The 13,133-nt window shown below is 39.4% G+C and overlaps 1 long non-coding RNA gene across 1 annotated transcript in view; it reads left to right on the top strand.

Annotated features, from left to right (window-relative positions):
• The window catches only part of LOC105738602, a 111,756-nt gene that overhangs the window by 16,864 nt on the left and 81,759 nt on the right, over positions 1 to 13,133 (top strand). The window lies entirely within an intron of this gene.

Raw genomic sequence — 13,133 nt, 5'->3', positions numbered from 1 at the left:
GGAGGCTGAGGCAGGAGAATGGTGTGCACCCGGGAGGTGGAGTCTGCAGTGAGCTGAGATCGTGCCACTGCACTCCAGCCTGAGTGACTGAGCGAGACTCCATCTCAAAAAAAAAAAAAAAAAAAAAAACTCATTTTATGACCATGGAATTGTTGTATTGATCATTTCCAGTTTTCAGATGATCCTATGCCAAACTTACACATTCTTTTGGAAAAACACCATTCTCTTATGATGTGTCGTATAACTACATACAAATGTACCTTGTGATTGTTCTGCCTTCACATCAATATTTATTGGACTAGACCTGGAAATGGTGGTCTGGGAGGACTAAGAAACAAATATTATTCCACCTGTGTAACCAGGAAGGGTTTTGAAGAAAAAAAATTACCTTGAGTTCAATTCACTCTTGGTACATCTTGTAAAAAGTGCTTGCGGCTTGAAGCAACCACTTGAAATTAAGGTTTGCCTGAAACCTCAGAATGAAGTTTAGTCTAGTCCAGATGAAAGCTAAAGAGCACAGGAAATAGTAAGAGGTCTGGACTACATTGTCTCTCCTTGGAATTGAAAATTGATATCTAAGAAGAAGACACACTTAGGAATCAGTATTGTTAGGGACTTTTAGCAAAAGGGGCAGTTGCCATGGTCTAGGTCAAAATTACCACCGTTTAGTCCCTGGAGATTTTCATAATGGACCTTTGTAATGTTTTATTAAACCAAGTCACCATCTCCTGGTTCTTTGGGATAGGCGCTGCAACACCCAACATAGAGTTCCCTAAATTAAACTTTACCTACATCTGTATTTATGAGTGCATTTTAAACTTTGCAGTGTATTTCAGGGAGAGTATATCTCTGGAAATTATTACTCCCCTCTAGCTCTATGTCATTTGCCTGGCAAAGAAATCAAAAGGCACAAAAATATCTTGCAATTTGGTGAGAGATTATATAGTCCTTCATGTTCACCCCGTTTGTAGATATTAATCTTGAAACAAAATCCTAAAGCAACATGACCAGAGTGTTATTGCAGTCATCATGAGCCTTATCATTGGTCTCTGCAGTTTTTTTCTTTTCTCAAATAAATAGAAGCAAGAAAAATAATGGTATATAGAGAATACATATTATTAATATATTGGGTTCTCCAAGTTCGTAAGTGTTTGTAACCTAGAATTAATTTCCCATGGAAATAGTGTAGTTAATTATGGTTAGATGCCAAGGCTAGGCCACAAAAACCTCATATAATATTAGTAGGTGTGGCAGGATAAATTGATTGAGAAACCATATTTTATTTTCTTGTCTACTGGCTCATAATGGAAAAACGAGAAGTATTTCTTTTTCCCTTCTCTCTAGAGGGCGGGTTAAGCCGTGGTGATTTTCTGATGCCTAAGCCCATGAAGGCAGATGATTCAATGATGTGGAATGGGAAGGACTCCAAGAAAAGGGAAATGGCCTGATGTCAGGAGAATTTAGGTCTCTTGAACCTGTCTGGAGAGAACCAGACAGGAGTCAGTTTCTATAAATGGTGAGGAGCTATGTCCACTCCCAAATAGACCAAAATGGTATAGATGTCCAATGGGGATGTCAGCCAGGATATTTTGTCTCAGAAGTGATAAAAATACTAAATTACACAAGGATATAATAAGCCAAGGGTGAATGTTGTAAACTCTAGGTCACCATTAAGAAAATAATAAAAATATTTATAACTAACATAATATGGAAATAGCAAAAGGGAGAAAGGATAGTTAATTAAAAATAATTAAGCTAAAGGATGGCAAGAAAAGGCCAGGTGCAGTGGCTCACGTCTGTCATCCCAGCACTTTGGGAGGCTGAGGCAGGCAGATCACCTGAGGTCAAGAGTTCGAGACCAGCCTGACCAACGTGGAGAAACCCTGTCTCTACTAAAAATACCAAATTAGCCGGGCGTGGTGGCGCACCCCTGTAATTCCAGCTACTTGGGAGGCTGAGGCAGGAGAATCGCTTGAACCCGGGAGGCGGAAGTTGTGGTGAGCCGAGATGGCGCCATCGCACTCCAGCCTGGGCAACAACAAGAGCAAAACTCCGTCTCAAAAAAAAAAAAAAAAAAAGGATGGCAAGAAAAAAGATAAAAAGGAGCAAGTAACAAGTGGGGCAAATAGAAAAAAGTAGTAAAATGGTACCTATGAACCCAAATATCTCGTTAAGTACCTTAACTATTAAAATTAAATATAAATTAATTATAAATTTAAAATATTAAATAAAAATGGCATAATATTCCACTAAAAGACAAAGATTGTCATACTGGTTAAAATAATTGCATATGCTTTTTTACAAAAGATACAATAGTAAAAGAACAGAAAAAAACATGTTATGCAAAAGCTATCACCCCAAAACTCTTATAGCTATACAATAACATACAAAGTAGACTTTAAGGAAAGAAGCGTTATTAGAAATAAAGTGGGATATTTTACAATAATAAAAATATCAATCCATCAGGAAGATACAATAAGTCTAATTCTGTATGCAACTAGCAATATACTTCAAAATATATTAATTCAAAAATTCCCAAAACTGCCGGGAGAAATAGATCTACAGTAACGGTAAGATCTTTTCAGTAACCAATAAAAAAGTAGACACAAATTAATAAGAAAACACAAAATGTAAACAACATGATTAACAGAATTTACAAAATTGATATATATTGAATATTTCACCAAACAACTACAGAACTCACTTTCATTTCATATGTACGTAGAACATTTACTAAAGGTGGCAGTAACTTGGGCCATAAAGCAAGCCTCAATGTATTTCAAAAGATTGACATAATACAGAGTACATTCTTTGAGCAGAGGGGAATTAACCTAATAATATTTTAAAAACTAGAAAAATTTCAAATATGTGAAAATTTAGCAGTCTGCTTCTAAATAATCCATAGGTCAAAGAAGAAATCACAATGAAAATTAGAAAATATTTTAAACTAAATCATAATGAAAGTATGACATAAAAAATTTTAAGATGTAGCTAAAACTGTATTGGGGGAAATTTATTATCTTAAGGGCTAGAATTTATAGCTTTAAACAAAACTTACCTAAGTATCTCAATAAGTTAGAAACAAAATGCAATTAAACTTGAAGAAAGCATAAGAAAACTTAAGAGAAAAAAGTAATGAAGAAAATGCACAATAGGCTGGGCATGGTGGCTCATGCCTGTAATTCCAGCTCTTTGGGAGGCTGAGATGGGTGGATCACTTGAGCCTAGGTGTTTGAGACCAGCCTAGGCAACAAAATGAGACCCCCCATCTCTAGAAAAAATTTAAAAATTAGTTGGGTGTGATTGGTCTCAGCTACACAGAGGCTGGGGCAAGGGGATCACTTGAGCCCAGGAGGTTGAGGCTGCAGTGAGCTATGTTCATGCCACTGCACTCCAGCCTGGGCCTAGGTGAAAGAGTGAGACCCAGTCTCAAAAAAAAAAGTACAGTAAAGTCACTGAAAGAATATAAAACTGATAACTCCCTAGCAAAACTGATGACACATACAATATACAAATAAAAAGGAGGGAGGACACATATTACCTCTATCAGACATAAAAAAAAAAAGACACCGCTGTGGACCCCACAAACATTACAAAGTTGAAGAGAAAATATTTTGGACAACTTAATATCAATAAATTAGAAAATTTAGATAAAATGGGAAATTTCTAGAATAACCCAGTTTACCGAGAGTGACACCAAAAGAAATAGAAAACCTGAATAGTCCTGTTATGACATGACAAAGCCTGCATCAATGAACAAATTTTTAAAATAAAACAGAGTAAAATGTTTATGACCTTGTATTTCACCAGTATTCCTTAAATACTACACACACACACACACACACACACACACATACCCACACACAAAAACTACACAAATACTACACATAAATATAAAAGAAGGCCAGGCACGTGGCTCACACTGTAGTCCCAGCACATTGGGAGGCTAAGGTAGAAGGATAGCTTGAAGCCAGGAGTTTGAGACCAGTCTGAGCAACAAAGTGAGAACCTGTCTCTAAAAAAAAAAAAAAAAAAAAAGGAAAAAAAGAAAATTAATAAATTAGGCTTATGCAAATAAAAAAGTTTTGCTCTTCATAAGTAACTATTATGAAAATGAAACTGCAAACCACAGACTGGAAGAAAATATGTGTAAAATAAACACCTGACGATAGGCTTGTATTAAGAAGAATAAAGAATGCTTACAACTCAATAAACTCAAATTAAAATAACTCAATTTATAAAATGGGTAAAAGATTTTAACAGACATTTCATGAGTGTCAATAAGCATATGAAAGCATGCTCAACATTGTTAATCATTGGGAAAATGCAAATTAAAACCATAACGAGATACCATTAGATATGCACTAGAATGGCTAACATTGACAAGACTGACAATGCCGAGTGCTAACTAAGATGTGGACCAGCTGGGACACTCACATACTGCTGATGGGAATCTAAATAGCATAGTCACCTTGGGAAAGTTTGACAGTTTCTTAAGTTAAACATAAACTTATAAGACCTAGCAATCCCAATCCTAGATACCTACTTAAGAAAAATGAAAACATATGTATATACAAATACATGTCTTGAATGTCCATTGCAGGTTTATTCATAATGGCTAAAAACTAGGAACAACAAAATGTCCATCAAAAGATGAATTGATAAACAAATTGAGATATATCCATAAAACAGAATACTATTCACAAATAAAAAGTAATTAACTGGGCCAGGCACAGTGGCTCAGGCTTGTAATCCCAGCACTTTGGGAAGCCGAGGTGGGCAGATCACTTGAGGCCAGGAGTTTGAGACCAGCCTGGCCAACATGGTGAAACCCCATCTCTACTAAAAGTACAAAAATTAATTGCTGTAGGGACAGGCACTTGTAATCCCAGCTACTCAGGAGGCTGAGGCACAAGAATCACTTGAACCTGGGAGGCAGAGGTTGCAGTGAGCTGAGATCACACCACTCCACTCCAGCCTGCACAAAGAGCGAGACTGTCTGGAAAAATAATAATAATAATAATAATTAACTACTTGCTGAAATGACATGGATGGGATTTCAAAATTATGCTCATTGAAAGAAGCCAGACACAAAATACCACTAACTGAATGATTCCATTTATATAAAATTCTAGAAAAGATGAAGTTATAGTGATAGAACACATGTCAGTGTTGCCAGTTGTCAGGGAAGTGGAAGAAGAGAAGTAACTTCAAAAAACACATGGGAGCTTTTTGGGATAATGGAAATATTCTGTATAATGATTATGATGATGGTTACCTTGTAAAATACACTTATAAAATTAATGCAATTGTATTCTTTAAATTGGTGAATTTCATTGTATGAAAATTATATCCCAATAAAGCTAACAAAAAAAAATGGGTCAAAGACTTGAACAGGTACTTCATAAAAGAGAACATCCAAATGACCAATAAGCATATGAAAAGGTGTAAATTAAAAGTAGAATGAGATACCATTATACAGCTATCATTATGTCTAAAATCAAAAAGATGGAAAATACCAAGGATTGCTGAGGACACTGGCACAACTGGAACTCTCCTATGCTGCTCACGGGGATGTAAATTGGTATTACCACTTTGGAAAATTGTTTGGCAATGTCTAGGAAAGCTGAATATGTGCATAACCTACAACTGGGTAATTCTAGTTCTGTTTGTAGTCAAAATTTGGGAACCAGTAGAAAGGATAAATAAATGGTGGTAAATCTGTGCAATGCAATACTACACAGCAATGAGAATGAATGAACTACTGCTACATATGACACAGAAGGAGCATATAAACATAATACTGAGTGAAAAAAACCATACGCAAAAGGGTACATTTATTTAAAGTTAGAAAGCGGGGCCTGGTGTGGTGGCTCACGCCTGTAATCCCAGCACTTTGGGAGGCCGAGGTGGGCAGATCATGAGGTCAAGAGATTGAGACCATCCTGGCCAACATGGAGAAACCCTGTCTCTACTAAAAATACAAAAATTAGCTGGGCATGGTGGCGCATGCCTGTAGTCCCAGCTACTCAGGAGGCTAAGGCAGGAGAATAGCTTGAACCCGGGAGGCGGAGGTTGCAGTGAGCTGACATTGCACCACTTCACTCCAGCCTGGTGACAGAGCAAGACTCCATCTCAAACAAACAAACTAACAAACAAAAACAGAAGACATTAAGTTATGGTAATAGATGTCAAGATTGTGGTTACCTGACAGAAGGTAATAACTGGGTGAGGGCATAAGGGGCCTTCTAGAGTGCCAGTACTCCTCCTTGATCTTCATAGTAGTTACATGGAAGTTCACTTTGTGAAAATTCATTAGGATTCTATCCTTATGATTTGTGCCATTTTCTTTATGTATGTTATATTCAATAAAATTTCTATTTAAAAGTTCCAATCACACCAATACCTATATAACAATCATAACTCAGAGCATAATCTATAACCAAGTAAATCCTACTCATCTGACTTTGCCTGACCTAATAATATAAATGAAAATCCAAACATTCAAGACAGAAAATTACTTTTAGCACAAAAGCACCTTTCACTTCATAACGCAACACATCAAATGCATGAAAGGAACGAGGATAACATCACAACAGATCCATCTTTCAATTGTGTAGATGTATTCGAAGGAAAGAAATACATGCTTGCTGTGAATATGTTCACTTTAAACATTATGTCTGTTAGTAAAACACTAAAATCAGCCCAAATATCCAACCACTGGGTCAAGATTTAATAAATTATGATATACTAATACAAGATAATAACATACATTAAAAATGATGAATAGAAGACCTTGTAGAAACACTAAACATTTTTGCAAGTGTAATGTCACGTAAAAAAAATCTAAATGTAAGAGGATATGTACATCATGAGTCTATCTATGCAAATGTGGACCAACGGGTAAAGTGAACAAATAGAAAACTGTTGTGTTGAAGTGGCAGATTTCTGGATTTTTGTCAGGGAAGAGGAGGTACCCTTCTGGAAACAGTGTTTGTTATTATTTGGGTCAGTTGAGTTTTTTTGTTGTAAGCAACAGAAACTAACTTAAATGAAAAAGAGATCTCCTTTCAAGCCATATAGGGGTAGCTTACAGAATCAAAGGCATTGCTGAATGACCAAGAGGAACAGGAACCGGGAAGGTGACAGAAGTCTTAGAAACAAAAGTTCTTTAACCAACTCTCTAGGATTCTGCCTCCTTGTGATTAGCTTTAAATACCTTTTGTTGGCCGGGCGTGGTGGCTCATGCCTGTAATCCCAGCACTTTGGGAGGCCAAGGAGAGTGGGTCACTCGAGGTCAGGAGCCAGGCCACCATGGCGAAAACCTGTCTCTACTAAAAATACAAAAATTAGTCGGGTGTGGTGGCATGCACCTGTAGTCCTAGCTACTCGGTAGGCCAAGGTATGAGAATTGTTTGAACCTGGGAGGCGGAGGTTGCAGTGAGCTAAGATCGTGCCACTGCACTCCAGCCTGGGTGACAGAGCAAGACCCTGTCTCAAAAAAATAAAAATATAAAATAATAAAAATACCTTCTGTCCCCATGTGCCTTCATTCAAGATTCAAATTAATAAGAGAGAAAATCTGATTGTTCCAGTCTGAGTCACATATCCACCTTGTCCCTTGATTGGTAACCATATCAGAACCACCTGGAGTTGAGGAAAGACACTTCCCTAAAACAGAGGGGTAGTGCTGTGACCAGAAGAACAGGGAGCAGAAGGATGCTAAGTGGACCAAAACAGCAGTTCTATGAAATTTTATGCCATCTTTTCCATAAATAGAATATTACTATTTTTTTCTTATATTAAATGAAGATAAACTTATTGAAGATACTTTGCAAAATTTAGAAAAGTATAAAGTAAAAGAGTACTGAAGAGAAAAATAATCTTTTATCACATTATCTGCAACCCTGTATTATCTATTGCTGCATAATAAGTTACTCTCAAAACTAGGGTGACCAAAGATGGAAAGTAGATTAGTGAGGGGGGTGGAAGGACTGAGTTGTTACAGCAAAAGAGTATGAGATTTCTTTTTAAAGTTCTAAAACTGGATTGTGATGGTTGCACAACTCTGTGAATGTAGTGAAACCACTGAAATTTTAATGGGTGAATGTTATGAGACGTGAATTATGTATATCGATACAGCTATGTTTTCAAAAATACTAAGGTGACTAACTATCCCGGTTTGCCCAGGATTTCCCTGGTTTCAGTATTGAAAATCCTAGATCCCAGTAAACCCCTCAGTTCTGGCAAAAACTAGACGGTTGGCCAGGCATGGTGGCTCACGCCTGTAATCTCAGCACTTTGGGAGGCCGAGGCAGGCGGATCACGAGGTCAGGAGTTCAAGACCAGCCTGGCCAACATGGTGAAACCCCATCTCTACTAAAAATACAAAAATTAGCTGGTCGTGGTGGCAGGCGCCTGTAATCCCAGCTACTCAGGAGGCTGAGGCAGGAGAATTGCTTGAACACAAGAGGTGGAGGTTGTGGTGAGCCGAGATTGTGGTATTGCACTCTAGCCTGGGCAACAAGAGTGAAACTCCGTCTCAAAAATAAATAAATAAATAAATAAAATAAAAATTAAAAAGCTGGGCAGTTGATCACCTTACTCAAAATGTAACAGCTTAAAACAGTAAGCATTTGTTATCTCAGTTTCTCTAGATTAGAAATCCAGAAGGAGCTTAATTGGATGTTTCTGGCTCAAGGTCTCTCATGAAGTTGCAGTCAACACATTAGCTGGGGCTGCAGCCATCTGAAGCTTGACCTGGGCTGGGGACCTGCTTTCAAGCTCACTCATGTGATGCTGACAAGAGGCCACAATATCTAGCCATGTGGGTGTCTCATTGTGTGCCCTCATAACGTGGCAACTGGCTTTCCCCATAAGCAAGTGGTAGAGACAGAGAAAGGAGGAGAGAGAATTTGCCTGATCTAATAATATCTCATAAATGGAAAGGGAGAAAAAACTAAGGACTCAGATAGATGTTCTAGTGTCTTTTAAAATTTTTGTAAGTTTATTTTATTTATTTTTTTTTGGAGACAGGGTCTTGCTCTGTTACCCAGGCTGGAGGGCAGAGACGAGAAAAGGGGTCCCAGAACCTCCGGAGCTCAAGCGATCCTCCCACCTCAGCCTCCTGAGTAGCTGAGCTGGAACTAGAGATATGTGTGCCAACACTTCTGGCTTTTTTTTTTTTTTTTTGGTAGAGACAAGGGTCTCACTATGTTGCTCAGAACTACTGGCCTCAGGCAGTCCTCCTGCCTTGGCCCCCTAAAGTGTTGGGATTACAGGCATGACCCACCATCCACCATGCCCTGCTCATGTCTTTTAAAACCTAATCTTGCCATCACTCCTGTCATATTTTACTGGTCACACACTTCACCTCTGGTACAATTTGAAAGGGAACTACACATGACCATCCTGGCTAAAACGGTGAAACCCCGTCTCTACTAAAAATACAAAAAAAAATATCCGGGCATGGTGGCGGGCGGCTGTAGTCCCAGCTACTCGGGAGGCTGAGGCGGGAGAATGGCGTGAACCCGGGAGGCGGAGCTTGCAGTGAGCCGAGATTGCGCCACTGCACTCCAGCCTGGACCACAGAGCGAGACTCCGTCTCAAAAAAAAAAAAAAAAAGAAAGAGAACTACACAAGGGTCTTCATGCCAATGTGTTAATATAAGGAAACCAGATCATTGAGCATTCCTGGAACCTCACTTCTACAAACTGTAATCCTAACTTTTTTTTTTTTGAGATGGAGTCTCTCTCTGTTGCCCAGGCTGGAGTGCAATGGCATGATCTCGGCTCACTGCAACCTCTGCTCCTGGGTTCAAGTGATTCTCCTGCCTCGGCCTCCTGAGTAACTGGGATTACAGGCATGCGCCACCACGCCCGGCTAATTTTTGTATTTTTGGTAGAGATGGGGTTTCACCATGTTGGTCAGGCTGGTCTTGAACTCCTGACCTCAGGTGACCCGCCTCGGCCTCCCAAAGTGCTGGGATTACAGGCATGAGCCACTTTGCCCAGTCTCTATTTTACTGATTTTTAAATTAAAACATCCTTATTATAGAATGCATGGACAATTCAAGAGTATAATAGACGGCCGGGCGCGGTGGCTCACGCTTGTAATCCCAGCACTTTGGGAGGCCGAGGCGGGCGGATCATGAGGTCAGGAGATCGAGACCACGGTGAAACCCCGTCTCTACTAAAAATACAAAAAAAATTAGCCGGGCGTGGTGGCGGGCGCCTGTAGTCCCAGCTACTCGGAGAGGCTGAGGCAGGAGAATGGCGTGAACCCGGGAGGCGGAGCTTGCAGTGAGCCGAGATTGCGCCACTGCACTCCAGCCTGGGCGACAGAGCGAGGCTCTGTCTCAAAAAAAAAAAAAAAAGTATAATAGAGACGCATGTTACAGTGAACACCTTTGAACATAAATTTTACTCCTATCTCTGATTAGATAGATTTCTAGATGTGCAATTATTAGGGCACATGGCTTACACATCTTGAAACTTGTTCTATATTGCCAAAATGCTTTTTTGATACTTGCAGTGTATCAGATGCCCATTTTGCCATACCCTTGCTAGCCTCCAGTATTATTTTTAGTAACTCTGCCAATTTCTAGGTGAAAAACTGTACCTCCTTGTTTTAGAGTGCTTTTTAATAGTAAAGTGGAACATTTTCTCATAGGTTTAGTGGCCACCACTAATAAATAAGCATTTAACAGATCGTAAATCCTTTCCATATATATATATGTGTATATATATATTTATTTAATATTTATTGAGTGCCTATTGTAAGAACAGGAAGTATACCTGCTGCCAAAATACTCACAGTGAAGTGAGTGAGACTGACCAAAAAAAAAAAAAAAAAAAAGTTCAATATATTCTAATCTGAGGAAACATTTAAAAAGCAAGGTAAAGAAACAGTTTGGTTGCTAATTGAGACTTTAAGTACTTTTCCTGCACTGGAACATCAAGTAGAGAGGTGGGGAATGATGGAGTATTAAGAGAATAAGACTAGATAAGTGAGATCAGATCTCATTGGCCTGTCCAGCTCTGTTAAGAAACTTAGGTCTAACCCCTGAAGGCAATGGGAAAGCAAGGAAGAGTTTTAAACAATCACAAGTGAGATGATCAGATGTGTGCTTTTGAAATCTCCTTCTGCTGAACTGTGGAGGAAAAGCGGAAGAGTGGTACTAATGGAAATAGGACAGCCAGATAGGAAACTGAAGCTGTAGTTCAGGAAAGAGATAAGGATGGCCTGACCCAGTGGAACAGCCAGAAGGATGTTGAGAAATGTTTTAGGTTTTAATGGCAGCCCTCATCCCAGCCTAAACCTCTGGAAAAATAAAGCAATAAAACAAATGATTGGAAGACAGACTCTAAGACATTTATTGCTAAAAAAAAGCTAAGGTATAGGTCTTAGCTTAGTGTGAGAGCCAAATGAGATGCAAAATAAACCCCTTGATTAGCGTATGTGCCTCTGGTGTGAATGTTGTGTTTGCCACCTAGATCTATTTTCAGAAATATACAATTTATTCCCCCTGCTGGGAGTGCTGCTTGCAGACACCATCAACTAGTAGACATCTTTAGGGATGGCCTTGTCTAAAGAGAGCAACTAGCCCAAAGTCATGCTCCCTGCCTGAGGTGGTCCATGTCTAATGACTGATCCAAGTAGAAAATATAAAGTCTTGATTCCGATATGAGAGAATTTCGAAAGGCCATCCCAGCTTTGGTCCTCCCCAAAGTCCAGCTGAGGTCTGCATTGAGACTGAATCTCAGCTCAACTTCTCCCTTTGCCCAATCTTGCTCCCTTCCCTTCTTTTCCTATTTCTACCCCTTCCATTCTACCCTTCTCATTCTTTCCCCTTCCTTTTCCTTCCCTTTCCTTAGGATCAACAAGGAAACACCTGTCCCTTGGGAACAAGCGTCAATCCCAAGAGCATTCCCCAGTAAAACCTCCTACACACCAATTTCCATTTCAGAATCTACTTCCCAGGGAATCCAACCTGTGATGCCCCTTGAGAAAAACTATACCTGGAGGATTAGAATGTGTGCCCCCTGTGGCCAGCAGCCACGAGGAGGAAGGGTGGCAGAAACTAGCATGCCCAGTTTGTCCTTTCCAAATTTACAAATCATAGGTCATTCCACCTTCCCTGAGATAGAATGGTTAAGTATGTGGACATATGCCAGGATATACACCACCTGTGTTTCTTCAATAAAGTGGGAAACATTGAGATAACGTCCAGTGATATTAAGGGGCTAGATTCACTAGGAATTAATGTATTGGATATAGTTGAGGAAAAATAGCACCAGTCAAGAATTACTGATGGGTCTTAGGTAACTGAGTAGGTGGTAGTGTCGTTTACTGAGATAAAAGAAAAAAACAAGCCTGGAGGGATCTATGAGTTTCATTTGAAATGCCTTTGGGATGTCAAAGCAACTTGTTCACTAGGCAATTAAAGATATAAATCTGGAGTCCAGGAACATGACCTAGAGAACTGATATGAATGTGTATACATACCTATCAGCATACACCCAGTAATGACTAGTATCCCGCAAGGCTGACGTATAATTTAGGGAACAGAAGTCAGTTAAAAAAAAAAAAAAAAAACCAACAAACTCTAATTAGTATTTTCAGAGATTTGAGGGGTATTACCTAACTAAAACAAGACAAAAGATGCTATGAAAAGAATTATCGGAAATACAAGGAAATCTTGGAAATGAGAATACGATTGGCAAAGTTAAAATTTCACTGGAAGGATTAGAAAACAGAGTTGAGGCTGGGCACAGTGGCTCACGCCTGTAATCCCAGCACTTTGGGAGGCCGAGGTGGGTGGATCACCGAAGGTCAGGAGTTCGTGACCAGCCTGACCAATATGGTGAAACCCCATCTCTACTAAAAATACAAAAATTAGCCGGGCGTGGTGGTGTGCACCTGTACTCCCAGCTACTCAGGAGGCTGACACAGGAGAATTGCTTGGATGCGGGAGGCAGAGGTTGCAGTGAGCCAGGATCATGCCACTGCACTCCAGCCTGGGCGACAGAGTGAGACTCCATCTCAAAAAAAAAAAAAAAAAAAGAAGGAAAAAAGAAAAAAAAATAGAGTTGTGAAAATATTCCAGAAAGACGAATATGAATAAAAAGTAG

The sequence above is a fragment of the Nomascus leucogenys genome, chromosome 19 (assembly GCF_006542625.1).
Source record: "Nomascus leucogenys isolate Asia chromosome 19, Asia_NLE_v1, whole genome shotgun sequence".
Classification (NCBI taxonomy): domain Eukaryota; kingdom Metazoa; phylum Chordata; class Mammalia; order Primates; family Hylobatidae; genus Nomascus; species Nomascus leucogenys.
This window is presented reverse-complemented; position numbering and strand designations above follow the sequence as displayed.